This window comes from Poecile atricapillus, chromosome 1, assembly GCF_030490865.1.
Source record: "Poecile atricapillus isolate bPoeAtr1 chromosome 1, bPoeAtr1.hap1, whole genome shotgun sequence".
Taxonomy (NCBI): Eukaryota; Metazoa; Chordata; class Aves; order Passeriformes; family Paridae; genus Poecile; species Poecile atricapillus.
Window position 1 is genome coordinate 62,028,550 of NC_081249.1, and position 27,945 is coordinate 62,056,494.

General features: G+C 40.6%; 2 long non-coding RNA genes across 2 annotated transcripts in view; both read left to right on the forward strand.

Annotated features, from left to right (window-relative positions):
* Positions 1 to 22,398, forward strand: part of LOC131586011 (uncharacterized) — an 86,443-nt gene extending 64,045 nt beyond the window's left edge. Inside the window, exon 4 of the long non-coding RNA XR_009279076.1 lies at positions 22,356 to 22,398. This is a non-coding gene — a long non-coding RNA (uncharacterized LOC131586011). The remainder of the gene's footprint in view (positions 1 to 22,355) is intronic.
* A 221-nt stretch (positions 22,399 to 22,619) lies between these two features.
* LOC131586018 (uncharacterized) lies at positions 22,620 to 27,532 on the forward strand. The gene is made up of 3 exons (XR_009279077.1): positions 22,620 to 22,695; positions 23,904 to 23,950; positions 27,378 to 27,532. It is a non-coding gene; the product is annotated as an uncharacterized LOC131586018 (long non-coding RNA).
* The last annotated feature ends 413 nt before the right edge of the window (positions 27,533 to 27,945 follow it).

Sequence of the window (27,945 nt, forward strand, 5' to 3'; positions counted from 1 at the left end):
AATAATATTTGTGAAGTTATAGCTATTACCTTTTTTTACTGAAGATTCCAGATTTCTTTCCAATCTTCTTTTTCCCTTTGATCATTCCACAGTTTATTAAGTTCCCATGTCCTGCAGATGACTTATACAAATTCCTAGGTAGGTATAATGAACCTTAAGAGAACAGTAACTTTCCCAAAGTCACAAAACAAGGTCAGAGTAAAGCAGCACCAGTGTGATGGCTTGTCTCTGTGGAGAAAATTGTCACAGTAATCGTCTGAAAGATTAATCTTTGTCACAAATGATTGTCACGCAAATTAATCTAGAGCAGAAAGAATTAATCAGAAATCTGCTCCTTGTGACAAGAATTGTCACTCATGAGCCTCAAAATGAATTCCTTGCAAAGCAAAATCTGTAGAAATTGAGTCCAAGGAACACAACATAAAATAAATTATTGGCAATTTAATGGCAGCTTCGTGTCAAACTTTCTGCTGAGAAGCTGGGAGGAGGGGCATGGCATCTATGGGAAAATTTGTGAGCAAAAGCCTTTCTCAAATCAGATAAAACTGCTCTGTTAGCTCCAAGGCCCAGTTTGTCTCTGCCTCTGGCTGATGCAAGAGCATTTCGTTAGATTGAGCCAGGCCATAGAAGAGAAGGGTTTAATCCTCAAAACATAAGAAAAAAGGTAGATACTTGGCCTTCCTGGAGTAAGAGTTAAAAACTTTAACACACCCTCATATGTCATAAAGCCACTTTGAGCTATGATTCTTCAATCACTCACTTCTAGTGGAGTTAAAAATGACTGGCTAGTACTCCCTCCATGAGGAAGCTCACAAGAAAGTGTCTGAGATGAGAATTAGAGCTTCAAACTCTAGATCCTATCCACTTTTAAGCAAAAATCAGTGCATCTTACTCTGCCTCTCCTGATTACCTGGCACTCTGCCTCTAGGAGTTTCCCTTGCAGGAAGTGCCTTACAGCTTTTTTTTGCCAGAGCAGCAGACAGATTTTTGCAAGTCTCTTCAGTATCTTACTATCTTTGAGCATTTCTCATTTCCAGCCTGAATTTCCAGGTCCCCATTTTGCCGCTTTCTTCTTTGGCTAGCAAGGTCTGTTTAGCTGCTCTTACCCATCGATATTTATGGTGGCTGACCATATAGAGGGTAAGTGGCTAGCTTTGTGTCATGCTCCAGGTATAATCCTTATTGATTTACTGTTCTCATCTGTCTCTGTACTGGAAACATCATTCCTGATATGTCACACAATTGCATCAACCTTTGTGTGGCTGAATCATGTTGATGACTCATGGCCATACTGTGAATGATTATTTCCAGTCTGGGCTTTCTCCTTTCCTCACATTAGCACAGTTCAGCCTCCAGCTTACAGCAAATCCTTTTATTAGTGTCTATGTGCCTGACCTAGCACCTCGGGATGTTAAATTTAATCTGATTTTTATTGCTTCATTGCTCAAGATTATCAGCTGTCTCCTATATGGCATTCTAACCTTCCTCTCTAACATCATCTCCCAGATCTGTGCTGTTAATTATTATTATTATTTATTTTGGTGCTCTGTTATTGTGAACAATTGACATAATGGCTGATCGTGATCACATTGAACTCAGAACCAGCATTTTTCTGGCTTCATCTTCCTTCAGAGTTACTTGTTGTTACCAGCTCTGAAGCCAGATGATTTTCTAAAACTAAATGTAGTCATTTCCAATGTCTTTGCCTTAAGCACTAATAATTTTGCCTTGGAATGTATGTGAGCCTTAGAAGAAGGTCGATTGGGTCGTATTTATCCCATTCCTTCATTTGAACATAGTCCAATATATCACAGAAAGAGACCAAGTTCATCTGCCAAAATCTATTGCTGTCAATTCAGGTTGTATTGTATCACATTTTCTGCTTGTCTATAAGTTGTTGAGTGGTCTTTCCTTTGAAATTTGTTCCAATACCTTGCATACACTGGAAACGTGGCTAATAGTCCTGTAATTCCATGGGTCCTTCTCTTTTTCAAGATACAAGTGCCATGTCTGCCAATTTCTAATGCTAATGCACTAGCCAGAGATGAACAGGATAATTTAGAAAAGCTTTGCTGCAAGACTTGCAGTTTCATGATCTACTATTCACGGCTTAAGTTTAACTGCTCCACAAGTTTCAGCACACAAAACTTCAATTTTTTTTTCACCCTTGTCTGTTGGAATTTTCCTTTTTGAATATTCTTTCCTATTAAGCATCCTCTCATCTGCTCCATTATTTAAGATAAGGGTAAATAAACCTAGTTATCTTCTATGTCAAGTTTACACTCTCTGCATAGATTCTCCCAGGTTTAGTGTTTTCCTTTTTTCCATAGACTGATCCAGCAGAAGATTTTTATTGCTATGATTTTTAAATTATAGCCATAAAAAAATGTCGTTATTTATCTTAGCCACTAGCAAAAATTTCATGTAGCACTCATGGCTTCCATTTTTAAGAGCTAGTTCACAAAGCTTTAGGCAAATATCACAGTGCCATTGAGCTTTGTCAGGGTACATCCATACTGATCCACCTAAAATGCACCAGTAATGGCTTTCACTTCAGCCATTTAATGTTTCATAGAACCATAGGATCATAGGAATACAAAATGGTTTTGGCTGGAAAGGACCTTAATCATCTAGTTCCAACCCCCCACTCTACTAGGCCAGGTTGTTCAAAGCCTCATCTGATCTGGCCTTGAATGCTTCCAGGAATGGGGCACACACAACTTCTCTGGACGACTTGTTCCAGTGCCTCACCACTCTCACAGTGAAGATTTTCTTATTAATATCTGACGTAAATCCAGCCTCTTTCAATTCAAGGCTCTCCTGCATTCCCCTTTAGGTACATGAAGGTGCTCTAAGGTCTCCCTGGAGCCTTCTCTTCTCTAGGCTGAACACCAGCAGCTGTCTCAGCCTGTCTTTGTTGGTGAGGTGCTCCAGCTCCCTGACCATATTTGTGACCATCCTGTGTCCTTCCTGTGCTGAGGCCCCCAGAGTTGGATGCAGCACTGCAGGTGGGGTCTCACAGAGCAGAGCAGAGCAGCAGGGCAGAATCCCCTCCCTCATCCTGCTGGCCACACTGCATTTAATGCAGCTCGGGACACAGACGGCTTTTGGCTGCAAGTGTACATTTTTCCTAAATCCTTCATGTTGATGTCCTTACAATTCTTTTTTGTTCTGATCAGATACTATTTTTCAATCAGCTTTTCAGGAGGAAAACCATTTATCTCCTCTTTAATTAAACCTGTAATCTTAAATCGTTCCTTATCATTCAGTTCTGCTTATTTTTTGTCTTACCCATTACCAGATACAGATATAAGTTTGTAATCCTGGTTTGCACAACAGATGTCATTGTACAGTCAAACATATATCTCTGCATCTGGACAGTTTTCCCCTAAGGTGAACTACGTTTTGACAGTTCTCTGTACCAGATGTTGTTTATGATCTGCTTAAACTGGAGGCCTCTTTTCTATACAGAGTTGCTATTTTTTAGAAATTCCTTATAAAGCTAGTTAAAAAATGATCTCTTTGTTTTCCAGGAAGATTTTTTGTAGTTCCAGTGTCATAGATTTCTGGTATTAAAAAATCACAAAGTCTTATTTTTGTTAGAAGTTCAACAAATTGCACTAATGGTATTAGTAATAACATACAAGTCAATTTTAAAATGAAAATAAATGTCATGAATTCTCAAATTTTTGTCAGGGCACTTTTTCTTTATGTTGACATCATTTTAATTGATTTCTACAATTTCTACAATTTCTACAATTTCTACAAAGAAGAGAAAAAACATTTCCAACCCAATCCTGTTTCTAAAAAAAATAAAAAATAAAAAAATTAAAGCCTCCTCAAGTTCCTCCCTCCTGCTTAAGTTTGTACAGTGTGTGAGAAGCACTTTGGATGAGCAACATGCAAAGTTGTGTGGATCCTGCACTGCCTCTTGCTGCCTAGCTGCTGATCCCAATGGATCTGCCATTGCTGGCTGCCATGGAAAGCAGCCTGAGTGCTCTGACCTTTCTTTTCTGTATACACCTGACACGTGCTGAGTCCCTTTCAAGAGCCATATTGTAACCCAAGCCATAAAAAATCTGCATTTTATGCTTAACTGTTCCCAGAATTTACTTACTTTCAAGCAATACCTTTTCTCTAAAGTGTTTTTTTGTGCCACTGCTTTAGTTCTATCATTGAAAGGCAAATTGAAGTAGTCCTTTGATTGGATCTACTTATAAAGAGTAAATGAACTGCTTGCAGTAAACTTCAGGGTTCTGAAGAGATGTGGATACAAGCACACATGAAATACTTTAAGGCAGGAAAGAATAACCTGTAGTTTTGGTGGAGAGACTAAAGTTATATTTTTGTATTCCTGTATTATGCATATGTATAGAAGGGAAAATTATTTTAAGCTCAGTTTCTCCTCCAAATCTTGCTGACTTCTTCTTGTCTGTTTCTTTGCTCTTGTTCAGCTCAGTGCCCAGCTGTCTAAGCAGATGGCATACTCCAGATGACAGCTGTGAACTGGATGTTTCTGACAGGTACCATTGCAGGGACATACCATGCAGCCTCCTGACATACATCAGAGCACTGTGGATAACTAGGCATGATGAATATCTAATGAAATAACAAAAACATAGTGACTTTCAGCAGGATTTTTATCCCAAAGGAACTTTAGTGTGCTCTTCACATGGAGAGACAAAGGCAGGAGTCTTCCCTATTTCTGAATGATGAATGCTATGGTGGTGAGCAGCACACTGAAATACAAAACAGATGCTTAGACTAGGAATTAATGCAACTACTGCATCTACTTGACACTGGTAAAAATGTATTTGCTGCAATAAAAATTTGCCTTAGAGCACTGGAGTGCTCTATTGGCAGACAGCCTCCAGAGTGGAGATGACACGAAACACCCAGGATGGGAGCTTCCTGATTCACTTCAACAAAACTACCATTAGCACTACATTTTGACTCTACCATCAGTGTTTTCCTGATGTCCAGCATTCCAGACAGTCCAATCTGGGTTCATAGAGAAATATACATGTTGTTATTGCCAAGCTTCCTTGCCTCTCTTTTATTTCCTTTTCTCTTGACTCTGCTGGTAACATAGGAAATATGAGTCATTGGCATTTTCTTCCATCAGGCCAGATACCGGTCCCTCCAGCATCAAATCTCTCCAAAATTCATGGACAGTGCAACAAAAAAGCAGTTTTGTGTTGCACAATGCTGGGATCTCACCCTTAAACTTCACTCAGGTCTGCACTAATAACCGTATTTCAGGAGTAAAGAGCATATTGTAGATATCAAGCAAACTGGTAGGTGTTATTATGGTAGCAATAAAATAATGATTATAAAAAATGAATAATTATCATGCATATGCTCCTAAGAACTGTAGCAGAGGAACTCTAGGACTCAATATTTCCTATTTGGGTGTGAATTTGTCCCCTATAGGTCAGCTGGTGACATGGTTTGATGGGGAAGAGTTTCAGAGCCCACATGGGTCCAACTGAAATTTCATTTGCTGGCAGCTTCTGTGTCCCACACAGTCTCTCAGCTCCAATTCTGCTCCTGACAACTGAATACTGACAGCACTTAATGCAATTAATGGAGGAATAGCCTCATTAGTGAAATGTCTGGATCTTTTCCAACCCAGTTCTCCCTTTCTTTACACTTTGATCTTTATGAGCTGTCCCATGTTTGCGTGTGTAACTAAAGACAAGAGAGTGCTGTCCCTTATATTGAACTCACTGGGTGAGGAGCCTTCTTTGGCCAGTATCTTGCTCTAAATGAAGGATTCAAAGGCTAAATCCTTCATTTAGAGGCTAAAGGCAGCTGTGGATCTGAGGATGTGGTTTGCCATGGTAGCACACACGATGTGTGCAGTTTCTGGCACTGACGCTACTCTGCCCTTGAGTTCCACATTACCTGGTGCATGGGGGGTTCATCTCACCCAACCATTTGTTTAGTCTCCCTTTCCAACTGGTGAGAGAATAGGCACCTGCCTAAAGAGAGAATAGGGCAGAAACTCATCCCGTTCCTCTCTGGACACAATTCGATTCTCTAGGAAACTGGAGATTTCCTGGAGCACCTGAGTACATGAGAATGCAGGTTTACTCTGGGGTATCTCAGGTAACTCTGGATGTCTGTGTTCCATCTCTGACTCGTGCCTCAGACACCCAGACCAAGGGATTACTCCCACATCAGACATGACTTTCTGCCTTCACTGACTGGAGGGATGCACTGCATCTGCACAGATGATTCACACTCTCTAAAAGTGGCTGCAGGAGGATACCTTAGGATTTTAACATAGCATTTATGATTACATGTAGGCAGGTGAATCACACCACAGACGATTACCTGAGTCTAAACACTGCACTGTTAATGATTTAAGGTTAAATGAGGCAAAGCCAACCCTAAAATTCCCCTGACTCCACCACTGGGAGTGGCCAATGTTTCAAGCCCTGTGGTTTCTATCTGCCAAGAACCCATATTGATTCCACTGCAATGCCTTGTGGAGAGACCACAGTGGTTTTATTCCACCACTTTGAGCCAAATTCACCCTTCAGAGTGAGAAGCTGTGTTATTAATGACTCCTTGTTTTCACTGAGCTCTTTTCAGTAGTGCTGGACTGCTGTCTCAACCAGACTTGACTTGAGCTGAAGTACCTCCATGCTCCAGAGCAGTTGCCTGCAAGTGCAGACTTATCACCTGTGATTTTCTGTGACTTGAGAAGGAATGTAAACATGCTTGACTGATGTTAGCAACCATTTTCTGCAATGCCAACTCTGTACAGTGAAATGTTTAAAAATGCCTATTATTGATGTGCTGAAACGAGAACACAGCTACTAGGTACTTGTTGCTATCAAATACAGTTTATGTATTCCTGGCAAAGCAGATGGGATGTGGAAATGGCATATTTCCCACGTGAAGAATGAAGGAAAACACTTTCAAAGATTTCTCACTCCCTTTTGCCATTACTTGCTTCCTACATTTTCCCCCTCTCCCAATAATTTTGTCTCTTGCCAATAACTCTCAGAGGTTGGTACGTATCAGCAAGATCACAGCCCAGACTATGCATTCTACTGCACACACAGTATGATCCACATTACTAGTAGGGAATGGCATCCTCACTCAAGCATAATAAAGCAGATCTCCACTCTGCTCCAAATATTCCTTGTAGTTTTTTGAAAACTCTAAATTGTGAGTTCAAAGACAAAGGAGAAGTCCCCAAATGATGCATCTTCTCAGACCAAAATACTGTTGTTTAACCCCGGAGAGCACTTTAGGGTGGACACAAGAGCCTTACCAGCTTTCTCTGACCAATAGTGTAATGATAGTTTCTAGGAGGAGTCAGCTTCCTGTTACTGGATATGACTGAGAACTTTATTCCTGGAATAAAATCTTGGGAGTCTTGATTCCTGGACTAATAAGTTTTCAGCCAGTTTTCAAAAGAAGGAATTTCTCAAAATACCCCAATTATAGTTGGGGTCCCCAAGATTCATGAAACTAAGTATGCTCCATCATGCTGTGGGGCTTTTGACTATGAGAAGTATTCCATGCAGAAAGAATCACTACCAGTGCTCTGCTACCAAAGCTCAAAAGTATCAGAAAAATTGTGGCCAGCAGGACCAGGGCAGGGATTGTCCTCTGTACTTGGCATTGGTGAGGCCACACCTTGAGTGCTGTGTTCAGTTCTGGGCCCCTCGCTTTAGGGACACTGAGGGGCTGGAATGCGTCCAGAGAAGGGCAATAGAGCTGGGAAGGACCTGGAGCACAAGTCCTATGGGGAGCAGCTGAGGGAGCTGGGAGTGTTTAACCTGGCAAAGAGAAGACTCTGGGGGGATCTTATAGCACTCTGCAACTCCCTGAAGGGAGGGTGTAGCTAGGTCAGGATTGGTCTCTACTTCTCTAGGCAACTAGTGGCAGAACAAGGGGGAAAAGCCTCAATCTGTGCCAGGGGAGGTTTAGGTTGGACATTAGGAGGATTTTCTTCTCAGAAAGAGTGATTAAACATTGTAATGGGCTGCCCAGGGAGGTTGTAGAGACAACATCCCTGGAGGTGTTTAAGGAAAGGCTGGACTCCCACATTCAGTGCCACGGTCTAGCTGACATGGTAATGTTTGGTCACAGGTTGAATTCGATGATCTCAGAGGTCTTTTTCAATCTAACCAATTCTGTGTTTCTGTGAAGTAAGCACAGGACAGTTCTTCCATTTCTGCATCACGATCCCAGTGAGATGGGCCATTTGTAAGTTACATGGGAGCATAAATACACAGGTAAATACCAGATGAGTTTTATTAACCACAGGCATGTGGAGTCAGTGTCCAGGTTTCATAACTGCAGGATAAGAATGTATTCTCCATGGGCAATACAAAGAGAGTCAGTGAGGTGGAAAAGGAGCTTGGATAGGTGGTGAGGTCCCTCCATGAGCACTGACTCCGTAGGACACCCCCCACACCACACCCTTCAAAGCTGTTGCATTAATCCTTTGAAAAACCTACATGTTCCTTTGCACAACTTTGTGCAAGAGAAGTCTGAAATATCATAGGCATGATTTCTTACAGAAAAATATCCAAATGCAACAAAGATCCACTTATTTTTCCCCCAATTTCCATGGAAAACAGGGTGTACATAATGGTGTTGTAAATACATTTCTGCCTTTTCCTGGTAACATTTTGAAGGAATTGGCTAACTTCAGCCACATAGGAAAGAGGAGTGAAGTTCCTTAGAATATTAATTCTTCCCTTATCTCATGAAAATAGGGAGCTAAGTGAAGAAGTACTTTTAGATATTTCAGAAAGAGACGGACTGGTGGGTTAGTTCAGCTCTGATTAGATAACAGAGCATCCACATAGGAATACTTTCCTCAAAATGTGAATCCTCAAAGAGCTCAGTTTTAGTTTGTTCCACTGCTCACAGGACTGTGTTTTGCTCTAGCAGCACAGGCCTTATCTCACTTCCCTCAGCTTTTCCTCTCTTTACCTATCTGCCCTTCCTCTGCAAGGGAGTGGGGCCCTGCTCTTTATTTTGCCCAGTATCCAGATCGGAAATACATCACTTGAATAGGAGCCACACACAGCCAGTGCTGGCAGTGACAGTGAGGAGGGTGAGCATTGGGAGCTGCTAGAAAGCTTTAACTTTTGGAACTTCATAGTGACAGGCCTCAGGGGGATGAGGTCCGGTGTCTCCAGACATGGACAAGCAGCAGCAGGGAGTGAAGCCAGGTGCTATTAGGGTGCCATGCTGTGTGCTTGCAGGCAATCCAGAAGCAGAAAAGCGGTCTGGGTGTGGCATGAAGCAAACCATGCTTCAGCAGTGTTAGCAGAAATGAGCAGGGCATGTATAAGCCCAGGGAGCAGAGGTGGAAGCATTAGGAAAGCAACCCTGAGAGGCCGGGAGGCTGGTGCTCTGCAGCTGCAGCAGTACCTGTGCAGCTTGGGATAAACACCACCTCTGCAAAAGACCAGTGTGCAATGGCTTCCTGGTCCAAGAAAGCTACCGAAGACATGACTTCAAGGATAAGAAGATCTCCGTCACTTCATAGCTGTCCCTTTTCCCATCCAGTTTCAGTGACCACAATGACTAGATCTGTATTTAAATCACTGTGCCTACTGGAGAGGTTAACATACCTAGGAGTTCATTATCCATGTCTTTTTCTTCCAATATTCTTTAAAAGTTGCTGCTTTCTCCAAAGACAAGAAAATTTCAAAGGAACAATTTCAAAATTTGTGCTCCTTTTTTTTCATTTTTTTCTTTTTTATAATTTTGTTTACATGTTTATCAGCCAGCTTGGTGGGTTGACCTTGGCTGGACACAGGTGCCCACAAAACCTTTCTATCACTCCCCCTTCCCAGCTGGACATGGGAGGGAAAATAGGATGGAAAACAACTCATAGGTTGAATTAAGGCAGTTTATTAAACAAAAGTGAAAGTTTGCGCATGCACCAGCAAAGAAAAACTAATAATTTTATTCTCAGCTTCCCATCAGCGAGCAAGATCAGGCCACTTCCCATGAAGTAGGGCCACAGCATGTGTGATGGTTGTTCTGGAATACAAACATCGTAAATGACTAATGTTGCTGCCCACTTCCTCCTCCTTTTCTTAGTTTTTCTATCTAAACTGACGTCATATGGTGTGGAATAATCTCTTGGTCAATTTGGGTCAGTTGGCCTAGATGTGTCCCCTCCCAGGATCTTGCCAATCCGCACCCTAATGCTGAGGGAATGCTAGGGACACAACAGTGATGCTGTGCCAGCCCTGCTCAGCAGCAGCCAAAGCACTGGTGTGTTATCAACACCTTTCCAGCTACCAAAACAAAACACAGCACTGTGAGGGCTGCTAGGGGAAAATGAATTCCATCTCAGCCAAACCAAGTACACACATCACTTTTTATCATTTGTGTCAGAGCCCCCATATTTTTATGTCTTTTCTAACCATTCCATTGCATTTATTTTCTCATTACTGAAATCCCTTCTTACCCACACATATAATTAAAACTACATTCTTAAACCATCTTTATACCAAACATACATATTAATACATATTCATTAACTACTATCCCACATCCTTCTACAGATAGATGCTATTTTCCCACTTCACAAGCTTCCTCCAAATGTTCAAAAACAGGCCATGCATGACTTGGGCCCCATTCCATCAGGATGGGTGCTCAGGACAGGAGAGGCAGCACACTTGCTCGTTGGGCACCAACCCCAGCCCAGCCCAAGTCACTGTCACAACCTCCTGCAACTTAACACCACAAATTATTTTTCCCCTCAAGGTTAAATCTCCTAGAGGCATACAGTGGGTCTCCCCAACCTTCCACCTAACCCATCAAGGAGACACACACCTTTGCTTGGGCAAACACAATCTCACAAATGGGTTTGCCTTTTCCCATGTGAGGAGAAATCCACATCAATTTCCCCATCCACTTCCCTATGTGTAGTACAGTGACCTTATCACCCCCACAAAATGTAAGGGTTTTGTTTGCACAGGACCAGGCCTGTTAGCTGATCCTCTAGTGTTAGCCAGCCTTGGGCTTGCTAAATTTGTGTCTCAATGCTTCCATGGCTCATTACAAAATACTTTCAATGTAGTCTTTGGCAGCCCATTTTAACAATATTTCCTGAGATTTGTGGGTGATTAGGGATATGATATATAACAGAGTTGTACTGAATTTATTGTCTGAGAGTTCTGCCTGCTGAGTTTCAAAGGGAGATAACAACACCTGGCCACAGGTCCTCATTGCTTTGAGCACTCCCAACTACCTGCTCATAAAAATTGTCTAGTTGAAAAACAATTTTGTTTTGTCTGCAACCTTCCAAGCATCCAGTTGTTTTTACTATTCTTTTCATAAGAGCTCTACACTGAACCTCCTGTGACTCTCCTGAATTTCAGCCTTTCCTTAACTTCCCCATTTCCTATTAACTTCTGCTGCCATACCCTCTGTGGGATTTTTGTTCTTACAAGAGGAAGTCATACTCTTCCAGTCTGAATGAGAAAAAATGAACTTGGTTTGTCCTGCAGCTGCCACAAAGCACCGTGTGTCTTTGAGTCTTGTGGGATGTTGATTATCCATCAAAGCTGAAAGCTTTTAAGGGCATGGTGGAAACAAAGATGAGCATTATCTCCCCAAGAGTATTTCTGGTACTCTCAAGACCTCTCTCTGGCACTTATATTAATCTTTCTACCTTGATAAGAAAGTTTTTTAATGGGACCATTTGAAGATTATGTTTTACTGGTTCCCTGGCCAAAATATCAGATTTTCTCCTGAAAGAAAAGACCATAAGTACTTATACACCTTCATGCCTTCCAGAAAAGCTGCCTGTTCTTTTGTTTCCTGGTTTGTAAGTGATACTCTCTCAGACACATCAATACCAGTTGTGAAACCCAGAAAGGCTTTTGGGTATGAGTTTTGCAGTTTGCTTGAATAAAAGCCTGAGAGCCTGTTATTTCCAGCCTGTTAAGCTGGTGCAATACATGACATTGCCTCTCCATAAAATTTTTCCAACTTGAATATGGAAACTGTATGGCTATCCTGTTGCAATCTCTGTATTTTTAAAATGTAAGTGGACATAAATAACCTGGAAAGCAATGGCAATCTGAATTAATGAGGTTTTGTCTTTCTTGAAGAGCCCCGCCTCCCCCCCCCCCCCCCCCCAAATATGGGTTGAGCTTAATAATACATCATTCTTGTGGTGCCACTTACATATACCCTGTGACTTCTGGTGCAGTGCTACAGAGTGGAGTCTCTAGCTTACTTCACTTTACTAAATCCCAAATAAGTGAAACAGATATTGTAAACCCTTAAAAAAACTGTGATGAGCACAGGTTTTCCTGGAAATTTTCCTTCAGGATCACACATAGCAAAGATAACCTAAGTAATCTAACCCTTTTTTCATTCAGGTATAGAGACTAAGAAACTTTTTGGCTTGCAAAAAGTGCAGCGAGTCAGTATCAATGTAGGAGTGGTAAGATTTGCAGTGAATGCACACTGGGACGCAGTCATTTCAAAGAGAGGGGTATGTTGGGATGTCTTGGACTACATTAGCCAAGCACCCCGTGCCTCAAAGAAATGCTCCAGCAGTGTGCTAAAAGTGCCTACTGCACTGTTTGCTTACAGCTTCACTAATGAAAGCAGCCTACAAGAACTTTTCATTTAAATGTCTGCAGCTATCTTTCCAGCAGGGAGAGAGGAAACGCTCCTTATGAATAAAGGAAAGCAAGAAGGCTTGTATACCTGCCTGGGCAGTACTCTTAGCAAAGCTCTAGCACAGAGCTTTCCTGTTAGGTTTCTTACATGCTCCCAGAACCCCTACCAAGTGCTTGTGCACCAAATCCACTTTCAGATAAGCTTATTTGAAAAATACCTACTTGGATCCTAAGCTTCATGGTATGGGAAGATAAAAAAAAAAATCTGCTAAAATGGTAAGATGTTGCTGAGAGACAAATGTATCGGGATAATTTATGTGAGTTGTTTTGAGTTTTCTTTCCTTCAGCCTTGTACTTGCCCTGGTTACAAGGGAGTCATTTGTCATCTCTTCCCACAGTAATCCTTAGGCTCTTCTTTCTCTCTTCTATGTTCTTTGGGAACTAAAATGAGAGCCGAAAGTCATGTTCACCTTCTCCAAAGCAGCTGCTGAACTGGAAAAGCCTTTTTCTATTTGTGTTTACTTCTAAGGCAATGAACCAAGAGCTCAGGGGAGCCAGCTACAAAATCCACCAAGCCTTTCCTCTGAGGCAGTCTCCAGAAGTTTTTCTAGCTGCACCTACAGACCCTTCCAACAATCTTCCTCTCCCTCACTCCCGAAACTCTCAGAAGGATACATAAAAGCTAGTACCATTAATTACAACTTTTAGCAGCTGACTGCAACAATGTGGGTGTGTGACCAGTGAGAGCAGCTTGTCCTCTGCAGTGCAGTTACACCATCCAGGGGACCTGAGCTAACTAACCCAGGCCAGCCAGGTGTCACATGCGAGGAGGGCTGGGACACACGCCAGCAGCATAAGAGAAACCCCCTCCTGTGTCTCCACACTTTTAACTAAGTACCTTATCCACTGCCAGCTGCTGGCAGCACCCTTGAAGGGCTCATCCTGACAGTTTACAGGGTAACACTGTTAATTAAGGCATACACTGAAATTGTGACGGGTTAAGGGTGGAAGATTGCCATTGATAGTAACTGACTGCAAAACACATTGAAAGCAATACACAGACAAGCTCTAATAACCAACAAAAATAACTCAAGATAACCATTCAGCACACACAGAATAAGGTTGTTACCTGAGAGTCATCCCTATGGGGGAAAAGATAGGTTCAGCCTATTTGACTGATCCCAGAAGTTACAATGAAGTCTTCCCTAACTTCTCCCTATTCTTAACTTTTAGGTAGAGCTTGGGTGACTAGTCACACATACCTTTGTTGCTACTTGGTGTAAAATTCTCTCACTTTGCTCTTAAAGACATAGTCAATAAAATATGGAGTGCCTGCTCAGAGAGGGATGGCTGTGCCTTGAGGAGGGTAACTTTGGGATGGTTTCAATCAGATCATAACAAGCCAAGTTCATCCAAGAAGGGTGATTTCACCACAGCTTCTGGGTCAGCAGCAAGGCATCTTCTCCCATCTCCCTTGGCTAGACAGCTACTATGTGGTTTATCAGCCACTTGGTACCATCAAGTTCCCATTCCTGCAAGGATTTCAACAGAGCCTGGAAGCTGTGTCTCCACTCCATGCCCATTTCATCTCCCTTAACAAGTACTTAAGGTTCCACACTGAGTGTGGGGAGCCATTGTGAAAGAGGTTTTGAGCATGCCAGCTGCATTCCAGCCACGGTGCAGGAGCTGCATTTCATCCTATAATTTCTGTTCTTTCCAAACTTCTGTTAGAATAAGAATATTGCTTCCTATTTTTTCTCTATTTTTACCCCTAGTCATCTTCCCAATCGGGGGTACTCTGGGTGTTAAGGAAGGGGTCAACCCCTAGGTTTTGTGAGTTGGCTGCAGAGGGCAGCTCACCTTTAATTAACAGTTTAATTAACCCTACCAATTAGCAGTTGCCAAAATAAAAATGTCTTCCCTTCTCAGCTGAAACACAGCTCTTGTTCTTGCCCTGCTCCTGAGCATCAACAGTGACCTGGTGCAGGGGACTGATCCAGCTGGAAACAAAGCAGGCTCTCTGCCAAGTGTGAATTTGGGGAAATTAATCTGAAATCTCTGATTGATAGATATAGGTAATGAAGTTCAAAATATTATATAGGAATGCTGATAAATACCAAAAGCTTTTCCCTATGGCTTGGCTTATCTTAAAGTGGAAAGAACTTTATCATGGGGGCATTTTCTCTTTGTTAGCAACTCCCTTTTAAACACACAACTAATTAAGTACCAGTCACTTCTGTATCTATACAGGCATACCACTGAGAGTGTACACTTTACTTCAATTTACTTCAATTAATGAGCTGTTCCCTGGGCAATTCCATGACTAATGCTACCATTTACATCTCTAAAACCCAATTTATTCCCAAAGTGTTTCCTTATGCTCCAGACAAGTACTTCCATACAAGTTTTCTCTTGTGTTCTGTTAGTGAGAAGGCCCACAAATTCAAAAGGAGCAAAGACACAGAAAGGAGACCCAGATCACTGATATCTGTATTCCATGTGAAGCAGAGATCACCTAGGTCTGCCTAAATTCTCTGTTTCCAGCTTAGGTCTAAAAGGTTTAATGTGCTCATCACTTTCTCCAGCTTTCATCCACTGGCAGCTGGAGTTGTTTATTTTGTCTTGTAGGCACAAATGGTAATTGATTAAAGAAAAAAACAGCAAAGGGTGATTACTTCTGCTGCCCTGTTGGAGGTTTCTGGTCTTTGGCAGTTACACAAACAAGAGAGCCAGGAGAGCTGAAAAAGCACAGCCACTGGTAGGGGAAGGATCTGGGGACAAGCTAAGGAGACTAACCCATTCTGGAGTGGGTTTCTCACAGTCATCAGATCCTCAGTAGGAATGCCTGCTTCCTTTCTCCTCTCTCACAAGCCAGAGGCCTTCAATGAATGTCCCAGGCACATTCATTGCCACTCATGAGGGGACAGCACTCCCCATTTGCTTTGTAGGAACTGTGGGCATGAACAATGAGAATCCTTCCCATGTTAACCAAACCCTTTGTGATCAGGGTCACCCATAGGTTTACCTTCCTTCTGCAGCTGTCCCTGGCTGTGGACACTGTGCCCTCTGACCACCTATGTCTCCTCTGCCAAGCCAGACGTGCCATAGGGAGGCAGAAAGGGAAGGCAGAAGTTATCTGTGTCCAATGCCAGCCCATGGTCAGTGCTGATGTGTGATCACCATGCCCTTTAGGCCATCCAGACTATCGGAGTTAATCAGATCTTGCCAATGACCTAATGAATCTCTGAAATCTGGCTAAGGTCAGGTCTGTTTACACATTAAAAGTGTGACACTTTAAGATATCCAGAGCAGGGGAATTTACATCTTCCCTTGTCACCATAAGGTCCCCTTACAGGCACCTCTAGGACAAAATTTATCTTACTCAAATGAGATTAGAGCAAAATAGGTCAAATTAATTGTGTCCTTATTTCTTCCCAGCGAGCACAAATGGAGCCTAATGTAAGTAATTCAGAAATAAATATCTCTGCTATAGATATTTGTGGTTGGAGAAAAAAGGAATCCAAGCCATTGATTTAATTCTTCTGCTCCAAAATAATCATCTGTAAGATGGGTGTCTATGTAGGCTCCCCTTACAATCAAACAAGAAAAGGCACTATTAGAGAAGTACCTAGTGAATGGGCCAGTCTGAGGATTACTCACTTTTCAGAAGTGCCAATTAGGTGTCAAAAATGTGACACTAAAACTGCATTGAAATGACAAACAATATGTTCTAGTTTAACTCTGAATCCTGATGACCATTTTATTTCAGGGCAAACCAGCACAGTACCCCAAAAAAACCAAGAAGTCTCCAATTTTTTTTCTGGAAAAGGACAGAGAATATGTATAGAGAAAGAAAAATTCTGGTTTCAAATGTGTTTTGGGTTTGAGGTTTTTTGTCCCAGAATGAAAGATCCACATTCCCTTCCTTTTGCAGACAGAAGGGGCTCTGCTCAGTTGTTCACCCACATGCCCTGGAGACTTTTGAGGCTTCACTGAGCATCAGAGATCTCCATCAGGACTGGCAAATGCAGCACCATACCTAAGGGAAGCCCATGCCCTCATTACCAATAGCAAAGTGACAGACTTGTGCTTAAGGCATTTCAAAAAGCAAAACATATTCATGTTAGGTAAGGGATTCACACCCAAAAATGTATGACATAACCGTTTTTATTCAGACAACTAAAAGTTTGACCTTATCTAGTATTTCCTCTTCCAATTACCCTTTGAATCTTCCTGTTTCTGTCCTGACTTCAAAGCAGTTAAAAAAATGTGAGGTACTTCATCAGCCTTCCATATGGCCAAGGCCCAAGAGATGGTGATATAGAGGTCAGCATGGAGTGAAAACTCACCCCAGCTTGAAACAGATTAATCAGTATTGTTTGGATCTCTCTATCTATCAGATCACCTGGTGAAATACAGACATTGCCTTAAATCACAGAGGATAATTTTTTTTTGGAAACTGGTAGTATACCACTCACTGATTTTATCATTGCATCACTCAGTCTTCAAGAGCAAAACACCTATGCCTTTATATGATTTTGGAGCCACAGTCATTGATCCAAGCCCTCCTAATTTCCTTCTCCAAAAAAGAAATTTTTATTAATCCAACAGCAAAATGATGGCACTTGGCTTGTGGAAGACACTGTCATTTCCATTGTGTGGAGTTAAAAAAGCAATTTTATCATTTCAGTTTGTCCTGTATAGGATCTAATCTTCAGACGGTCCTGTGTCATGACTGACCTTTAAACTGTAACAAGCAATCAAATATATTAATTCTATTATCCTATACAATCTTCCTTTGACTGTCCTTTGACTTTGAATCAGAATGAGAGTTAGCAAAACTCCCAATTCACTTTAAAAAACTTTTATGATTCTTTCCACTCTGCAGTCAAGTTAAGCAGCTCACAAACCCATGAGTAATAAGTCACTAAGGCAGAATAGAGTACCTAAAACAGTGCTTAAATTCACTTCTTCTGTCAAGTCCTTACTGATGACCCCAGAACTTTTCATATCCCTTCACTTACACTTACCCTTTCTTCTCACACTTCCCTGGACATCTTTTCTCAACATACAGGAAACTTCCCACCTCATCCACCTCAAAACTTTTCTTTCAAATTTACTTGCCTCAACCAACTATTATCTCTTTCCCTACCCCTTGGAAAGAGCCTTACTCCTAAATTTTGATTGTATTTTCTTGTGTAGGTGGCTTCCATCACTTACATAATTTCCTTGAGGTCTTACTCAGTGACTCCTCACAGAGAAGCTTGGCATTTTTGCTACAGGAGTATCTTTCCTGACTTATTGTCATCTTTTACATGACTTATTCCTCCAAAAACATTGTTTTCTGGTTTCTCTGGCTGTCTTCACTTGGGTCTTCCTTCAGTCTCCAGCAACACAGCCCATGTCTATAAACAGCCTTCTTCTATTGACACACATTAAGATCTCAGCCTGTTTCCCTGACACCTCCTCACAGGCATGCAACTTTCACTTTACCAGAGTGGTTTAACCCTCCCTTCTTTTATTATTAATTCTTTCAGGTAGTACCCATTTCTGGGGTACTACCCAGAAGCCTGATCATCAGCTTCATCTGTAGCTTCTCTGCATCTCCTGAGATTCTGAGCTTTACCCTGAGCAGCAATTGCATCAATTTAATGGTTGCAATCTCCATCCATAAGCCTAAATCTCTTTTACAGCTCTCATTATCAGCTTGTCTTACTTATTGCAACACATTTTTTCTCCAGCATGGATAAACACATTTTTCCCCTTACCTGTTCAGGGTGTTCCTGCTTCCCTATTATATACCATACCTTTGCATCTTGTTTCTCTTATCTCACTTAGTTTAAGATATGTGTCTATCTTCAAAGCCTGTCATGGTCAGGCCCACTCTGCTTGTCACCTGTCATTCAGTTCTTCAAAGACCACTCTTTTCTTTGATTGCTCTACTGTTTCTAATATCCTGCTTGCTAAATTCTGAACACTTTTGGGATAACTTTCTTCCATTCTCTTCCATGCTGTGGACATTATGCCATAGACATCTGCTTTATCTTGCTGTCATTCAGAATACTTCTAATTTTCCTTTACCTAATATCTATAAAAAGCTGTAGAAAAGCTTATCTTTTTTGGCAATATGAAATTCCTTCCCATCTTGCCAATTAGAATGTGTTTCCTTGAAGAAGTCTCTTAATCTCTCTGATGTTGTTGATAATCTTTGTCTTAAATTTAAATAGTGGACTTCTCTGGGGTAAGGGAAGCCTTTTTATTCTGTGACAAGCTCATATATCACAGTCATAAAGATACAATAACAATGTACAACAAAGTAATCATAACAATGATAATGACAAGAAATCTATTTCAAATTAAAACTCAACAGTAAAAGTTTTAGTGGCTTTAAAAATATCATTCACCTCTTGCTTCGGCATGCATCTTACAGCTTTATCACTAGCCACAGCACAATGTTTATGGAGCTATAAACATATTTGTATAAGCAAATAGATAAATGACAACAAAGCATCACTTAAAAAGAGAGTTTATTCTTATTTTGCCACGTGACTAGGACAAGTAAATGTGAAGGCATACTCTAAAATTACCTTGTAAATTGTCCTTTTGCTGACTGGGTGACACTGGCCTCTCACTGCCTGAGCCATCTGCTCTGCTTTCAGCAAACTCTGGTCCTCCATCCCCTCATCCTCTTCTGCTGTATTTCCATGGAAAATAATATGTGTCTGTGGTGACTGACTGGTGTTCCCTCTGACCTTCAATCCATTTGTTGTCAGCCAGGTTTCCTTCCCTGAGTTCTTTATGTGAAAATTGCCTTTTAACTGTGCCGCTTTGTGCCATTTCTCCCTTGTCCAAAATGACATATGACAAGACATTCTCAGCTCTTCCAGCCTGCCAGCTCTGATAGCATGCTGCCCTGCCTGCCTTTTTCTGCATCTGACTGATAAGAAATTTCCATCAGCAGAAAGAGGAAAATAAGGAGTGCAATGTCCACTGACATATAATTTTCCTGTGCAGTCGAATTGTGTAAACTGCATGTATAGAAAAACAATGGCAAATAGCCAAGTACTCCATGTCTCAAGAGAGGACAGGGTGTCCTGGGCACAGCTTGCCTTATTCCAGCTCCTTCCCATCCCTGCCAAGATCGCAGGTCTGCCCTGGGATGCACCGGAGTTCAGTAGTCACTATGAAACCACCTCATCAATGTTACATTTGGAGCGCCTTAAAAGTTTGTTTGGGATATTTTGACCTCTTCCCTGGAATTCCAAAGTCAGAAGGGTAGAAAATTGGCAGATTTTTTTTGCCCCAGGTTTCCTGTTCAAGAAAAATCCAGCTGCTGTTTGGCTCAGATGTTTTACCAAAGAGCACAGAGAAGAAGAGGCCAGCTCACTCTGAGATAACCTACCCAGGCACTCGTGCAATCTGCTGCTGTTGGGACACAGGGCCACATGCGGCTCCCATTTCCACTTGAACGCCACAGTTATTGGGGGCATGAAGCTGTAAGTATGGAGAAAGAAATAACTCATTATACTTACAAATTATATTCACAGGTACTTAGTTGGATGATTAAGCTCTTAGTTCATAAATTCTTCAAGCTGTGGTATCATCCTCCGTAACTGAAATACACTTAGTAATAGACGTGTAATTGAATCTATATCAAAAAAGTAGTGGGGATAGCACAGGAAATTAATCTGTTTAACAAGAAACATATTCTGGTAGTCATCTTGTAGTATTCCAGACAGAATTAAGAAGAAAAACATTTTCAAAGCTCCCTGAAAGGGATATTACAGTATGAGATATCCTTCAGATGATCTTCATTTTGTTTATTTTTTATGTTTAGAATTCCAAAATCATAGGAGGCCATCTGTTTGTCAGCCCATGGCTGATTTTGTTCCTAGTGCATGTGTACAATCACATAAGAATCATCTCACTGCAATGCATCCTGGAGGTGTGTAGTGCTGAAAGTGATTTGTAAGAGAGATTTTTTTTTTTTTTTTTTTAGTTTGAAAATGGCAGTTTGTCAAAACCATACTTTTTTTTAATGACAAAGGATTGCTTTCAGTATTTTATTCCAAGTCAAAAAAATTTGACATTTGTTTAATATCTTGTTCCACTATCTTCAAAAAGAAGTGCTCTGCTTTTTCATTTAAAATATATTGTCCTTCTGAGATGTAATTACAGTGAAAAGTAAGATTTTTTAAATTAAAAAGATCAGCATTTGAAAGTGAGCATTTAAACTACTCTAAAGCTATTTTTGAAGGGGATGGAGGTTGTTTGTTTAATTTTGTTGTCTTTGAAGTTCTTGGGCTTTGTCCCAGTTTGGTAGAGGAATCTGAAATATTCTAAAGCCAAGGAAATGAGAAAATAGCTTCTTGTCCTATATAACAAAGAAAATAGCTTCTTGCAGAATTCAAACATGGTGACAAGTGAGTGTTGAGTGATGAACTGCCTCACTTGGTGATCTCCTGGCCTCTCTGTTATTATGCTGGTGGGGTTTACACCAGGCCAGTTCCATGTGAAACCCAGTTATGGTACTGGCCTATTTTCCTTATGCATCACAGAGGTTTGAATAATTACCTTGATTATACTTTTTTCTTCTTAAAACCCACATGGGATGTGGAATTAAGTTTCAACAAAGTGCCATCTCAGGCTTACAGGTCCATTAGTTATATTTTGACTGAGGAGCCAATGTAAGGATTCAGTACAGAGATGCACAGAACCGGTATGTTCTGTAAACAGTTGGCTTTGTTTTGTCAAGCCACTTCTGGAGATTTCCAATCCCAGCATTTCATTTCCTGACAATCTTCAAGGGAAAAACTGTTCATAAATTAATGGAGATTAGATACAAGGCCTGTGAACAAATTGTCTCAAACTAGGCCACCACATTTACTAAGAGCACTAAGGAAGTATAATGAATAATCAAGACTGTGTTTAACATGGGAGGGGGGTGGATTTTTCAGTTCATCTACAAATTCACACTAAGTAGCATGTCTAGAATTTAAAAGCTTGATGTATTTTAAATGTTAATCTGTGTGGAATTCCTTCACAGAAGCATATAATTATTAGTGCCATTTTGAGCTTAGGGACTTTTTTTATTTAGATAAGTATTACTGATGTTGAGAAACAGCTTTTATATCTAATTTGTCTTTTCACAATACTGTGTAAGTAGGTAATTCTTCTGTTGAAGAGCATATTGTCTTTAGCCATATTATTCTACTTAACTGCAATTATTATTCAGTTCAACCTCATCAGTCATTTATTTTTCTGCCAGTTTACTGGTACAAGAAAGGTTTTCTCAGTCTCTTTGACATTTTCACTGTTACTAAAATTCAGAATTATAAGAAGTGATTCTTCTTGAGCTACCTGCTGTATTTCCAGTTGTTGATCATAATTTTTTTTTCAACAATTGTCTTGATATTTCATCAATTGCTTTCATACTTTCTTCTGCTTGGGACACTGGATAATAAGAACTGTGAGTAACTGCGTTACTCATCACATAACATCAATTCCTTTTGTCTCTTGTGAATAAACTACTTGCATAAATCAGATCTTTTGGTTGACAAAGTCCAGATTTAGAAAGTGTTCAAAAGTGGTCTTGGACATACAGTTCAGAAGGTTGTGAAATTTGGATTAATCACATGTAGGCCTTCTGGTCAGTTTTCCACATTTATTTTCTACAGATCCAAAATAAACTCACATAATGGGCTGTGGTGGTTTTTTAGCCTTCAGCATTGGCCTGTCTCATATCCTCTCGAATGATACCATATGATCAACTCCTCCTTTCCTTTGGGGAAGAGGGTCCGTACTACGGTGAAGAATTTGAGCCTGGGGAAAAGAGGTGAACATTTCTTTTTCTCCTAGTATTTTAGAGAGCAAAGTTGTGGGCTTTTAGCAATAATAGCATAATTTCTTTCATATTAAACCACGTGGAACTAAATTTCCTTTAGAAGGTGTTTACCTTTTTAACTGCTATTTGAACTTTACTGCTGTTTCAGTTTCAGCTGATGAGCATATCAAACTGTTTTCCATGCAGATTCCCTATTCACCTGGATGCCTTTCTGAGAGTTAGGTAAGGCACAATGCTTGCTGCAAGATTTCACCAATCCAAACTACAAAAACAATATCATAAAATGGTGATGAGTATAATGGCAAACACACTTAGAAGATACCAGACTTTTGACAGTTTGTGCAGCGTTGCATGTCAGTATTTTGATGCAGACTTGCACTCTCTGGTGAGAAGATGCAGTTTTCACGTGTCAAAGACTTCCTCCAGTTTTCAAATACAATAGAGCAAAGCCTTTTATTGCTTATGTTCTCTCAAATAGCCTCCAACTCATCTGCATTGCTGTTCCCTCTGCCACTTTAAGCCTTCCAATAAGCACAGAGGTCTGGGAGATAGATATTGTGAAGAGAGAGGCAAAGAAAGTGTTGAACACATCAGCCTTGGCTGGAACTGAAGCCGAGATGGCAATGAACTTGCACAGGGATTGCACAAAGAATAGCTTTGGTACCAAGGCAGTAGAGATGAATGTCATCTTGGACATGTCGTGTGGCAGTGCCAAGACTTCTTAGTTAAAAAACGTTGTAAAACTTGAGATGAGCAATACAAGAGATTACTTTTCCTTAACTGCTCCCTTTGAAAAAGCCAAATGGCATTACAGAGAGTTTAAACAAATGTGTTCAAACTAAGGCACTTTCTTCTTGTGAGAACTGTTGGCCTAAAACATTCAAGTTTGGCAAAGAACTGAAAATAACAGGAGTTATCATCTGTGACATGAAGACTTTATTTGCATCTTAATACAGAAGTGTCTGTCAGCTTGATGGTGTTTGATAATAATGATGTCCTTTTATTTTTAGCTGCTACTTTTGAAACATCTCTCTCAAAAAAACAGTAGAGAAAATTACTTATACCTGCAGGCTCAAAAATATCTTCATTACAGTCTGTTGGAAGCCCCTTACCCAGCCCCCCACCCAACTTCAACTATTTGCAATTAATTTTTTCATTGCCAGGATAATGCCTTGTTTATTAGAAAAAGCTACTCAGTGAAAAAATAATTTTTCTACTTGTACTTCTACTGCATACTGAGCAACGCCAGGAATAAATGCTCAACTGACATGATTTATCATATAGAAATGCTGTCCATTTTGTACTGGATAAATTTAATGGACAGACAACATATTTGGGTGATTTAATCTGCTGGGATGTTTTTATGTCAGCCTTACATTTCTTTACTGATTTTAGTGCTTTTAACATTCTGCTCTTTTTGTTTTCTGTAGGACTCTTTGCATAGATGAGCTCTCCTGATTGCCTGTTATAAAAACAGGTAAAATTCTAAATTATTCTTCTTCATCTGTTAAACCTTGGCCTTTACACAAAGGAGAGGAAATGAATGTAACATTTTTCCTCATTTCCTTTACATTAACCATGGAGCCAAAGGAGCTTCAGCTGTTTTTAAAGCATTTATGAGACAAAAAGATTTGTTGTAGCTAGTTGCTTTTGCCAAAGATGGCTTCAACATGAATTGCTCCAACACTTAAAATTATCAGGCTGAGAGGATAAAGATCTGTACTCAATTACATACAGTTGTTGCTCGACAAACTTGTCCTTCAAATCTTTGCTTTAAAACTAGTTGCCATTAATACTGCTATGTCCACAGTTTTTGTTAAGCATACCAGGAACTCCAAGTCCACATTTAAAATAAAGTCTTATCAAAATGTTTCAAAGTAATGCTTGCAGCATTAATTCCTTTCAATTTAAAATTTCAGTTTGAAAAGCTTGTAAATATTAGCTAGGAAACACTGTTGAAAATGAGTCGTGTTTGAACACTGCTGAGTGTTTGCAGTTCTAAAAACAATTTCAGTATTATTTTCTCAGTTCCAAAGATGTTATTCTCCTTGCAATCTGTGGCTGACACTGTAGACCTAGAACAGTTTTGCAATAAGATGTTTTCTGCAGATTAACATCTTATTTCCTTTTTAATCTCTTTGGATGAGGATAATTCATTCATATATACTTTTATACCGAACAAGGAGTATTCTCAGGAGACAGGATTTAGCACGGGGCCCTTCAGAATTCATTTTTTTCAGGCAGGTTGATTTTTATGGAGTCAGGCTGGCAAATAATGGTTTTTAGTGAGAGGGTATTTTTCAGAAGTGTTCAGCACCTACCATTACCCAGGGAGGTGCCTGTGTAATTGATTTGATATTAGAAAGAGAAGAATGAAAACAGTGACAAGCTCCTTGCCTTTGGAAATGTAGTTCAACAGGTGCCACTACTCAGTGCATATATGCACAAAGGTGCAAACTGCAGAGACTGAAACTTGATTTGACTTCTTTTTTACCCTATCCACCTACAGGGCATCTGGTGCAAGTGCATGACTTGTTTTTAAATCAAATGTTAGCATTTCCAGTTCAAAGTTAATTGACATCCAGTCCAAGGCACATTACACAACTTTTTTCTGGTTTAATTTCTTATGGCTTCGTGTTGTGGATGGCAGGAACACTGGCCAAATGAGCTCCCTCTGTTTATATGTCTTGTCATTAGTTTAATGAGACGCTATTGCTGTGACTCATTCGCTCTTTTGCTCTAAGGCTCTTGCCTTTAAAAACCTGACAAAAAAAAAATAAAAAAAAAGGATCTAATAAAAGCAAAATTGAACTCTTCCTTTCTTTTTCTCCATGCTTATGATCTGGAGTGAGAGCAGGTTCTGAATGTCAATGCTCCTACTGAAGTGCCAGATGCCCAGCAACCCACCTGAGAAAAGGGTGCCCATCTCTGGGAAGCTGTTCCTCCTTAGGGGGGTTTCTCTGGAGGACAGCTCGTTAGACATGATGACCTGTGAGCAAGACATCAGGACTTGTCTCCATGTATTTTTCTGGTTTTAATAATGGACCTTGTTTTTCAGGCTGCCTGGCACATGTGGCTTCACAGACAGGCATTTTGGTCCAGCTGTATTCTCCTTCCTGAGTGAGCCAGCACCAGCCTATGTGCTGTTTATTGAAAGGCAACACAAAAACTGCAGTTCCAAGTGACATCTCTGTTCCATCAACACCACCACATGATAGCTAAGCCAGTCAGCAGCCCATAATGTTCTAAATAGTAACCTGAATGAAGGAAAAGCAAACTCACCCAGTCCAGAACAAGGGTGGCTTTGATCCCACAAGCAGATACATGAAAGTCCTCATTTTTACAGAAAAATTATTTAGATATATTTTAATTATTTTTTGATAAGATTCCATTTAGTGTTTCAAATGGGATTTAAGGAAACAGACTGGCATTTATGGGGGTAGGTTTGGGGGAGGCATAGGAAATGTGTCTCAGCGTGTCTGTTCTCTTTACCCTGTGACCACACAAGTGACAGTAAACCCCTTTGAAGCACTGAGATGATGTGTCAGCAGTGGCAAGCCAAGTCCTACAACAACTTCCAGCTGATGATGTGTTGTACATTTCCACAGCAGGATTTTGATTTAAATAAATGCATTACTTAGGTGAATATGAGACTATTTCACAAGTAAGAATGGAAATATTCCAGCCAGTACTGGAGTTACCTTCCCACTCTCCTTTCCTTTGTGGCAAACAGTTTTTCTGACAAGAGCATTTTCTGAAACAATTTCTTTGCCCCTGCAAAAGGTATCAGCAAAAACTCATTTATCTTGTTTTCTTGTTCTCACTTTATTAATATGCTTCTCCTCCTTGTCATTGCTTTGGTCTTTTGTTTTCACTTTCTTCTTCCAAAGCAGCAAACATCAATGTGAAGGATGCAAGGTGGGACTGAACAGCAGGTACCGGGGCTCTGAAACACCAGCCATCCTTTCTGGAGGCTATTTTCCCAATATCTCTCCTGTGAGCTGAAGATATACATACCTCTTCTTACTTCAGGTGCACTGCTGGCAAATATTTCAAACAGACCATAACCTTCAAATCCTTTTGTTTTAAAATTTAAAAAGTTATTTCATGGGCCACTTGATAAAAAATACTTTTAGTTGATTGGATTTTAATGAGAGAAAAGGGCATTAGGAGGTTTGTGCCTAGGGGTGCTATAGAAAAATAAATGACTGGTATAAGCTATATTTTCCCTCTAGTTAGAGCTCTTGATGGGTGAGTAGTGTAAACACAGTGGGAAATGCAAAGACTTCAAGAGCCCAATATGAATTCAACGTTACTACACCAAACCATCCTCCAGCCCTGGAACACACTAAGCAAGGTACAAAAAGGTCTGAATGACACCAAGTGTCATTGGCATAGCATTTATACTATTTCTGAAGAGGAGAATTGCAGCAAATCTTGAATGGCTGCTCCCCAGCCCTCAGTACTGCCACATTTTGGACACTTTCCCCTGAAAGCCCTCTTGCAGATCACAGAACTCAGCCAGAGCAGTCTGGTATTGATTTTCGAGAGGAAGAAATTGTTGGATGATGGTGACCAGGAAAGGACAGGTTTCTGGTGGTTTTTGGTACATTCCTTTGTATACTCTACAGCTGTTCCTGAAGAGTGGCACAGCTGTCCAGTGGCACTTATAATGTGTTCCAGATCCCTATGAGTGTCCTGGACATCCTGAGGTATCTCTTCTTTCGTGTTGAAATTACTAAACAGAAGTTTACCTTCAAAGAGGTCTTTTTCCTCTTTCTTGTACATGAAATACAGTACATGACTATATAAATATAAATTAGCAGAAGGTTGCAGTTTTGCTACCTCGTCCCTTTCTTGTTGTTGAAGAAATAGTCTTAAAGTCTGTTCTGGTCTTCTTTCAGGTGCTAAAATAAACAAATAGTGATGGAGCACAGGAACTACCACTGCAGCACTCACAAGAGCGTGTCACAGCCTGGCCTAACCTTTGTCTTCTACCTATTCCAGCAAGAAAAACAAGGAGCACCACATGGTGTTCCAGGCTGTCACTGCACTCTTCATTGGCCTCTGTGTTCCTATGAATAAAATTATTACTTTAAGGTTATCAAAAGCCTTCCTCTGCTCGTTTTTAACTTTTCCTACTGAAAAGATCATTTCATACTGAAATGAACAACTATTTTGTGTTGGCATTGCTGTACATCAGGAAGCCCAAACTTCAGGGGGGCTCAAATCACAGACCTCTGCTGAATTTAACATCAAAAACTGAATGGAGGCAGCCATCTCTAAGAAGAGATTCTGGCTCAAGCTCCCTATGACTGCTACCCCAGGCACCGAGCACACCTGTGTTAGGGGTTGCCATCTGCTCCTAGCTTAGGACTTTGGTGTGTACCCGAAACACCAGGAGTTTTTAAGTAAAATTTTTTGAGTAAATACCTCCATTATAAATTTCCTTCATAGCAGGAGAGGCAGAAG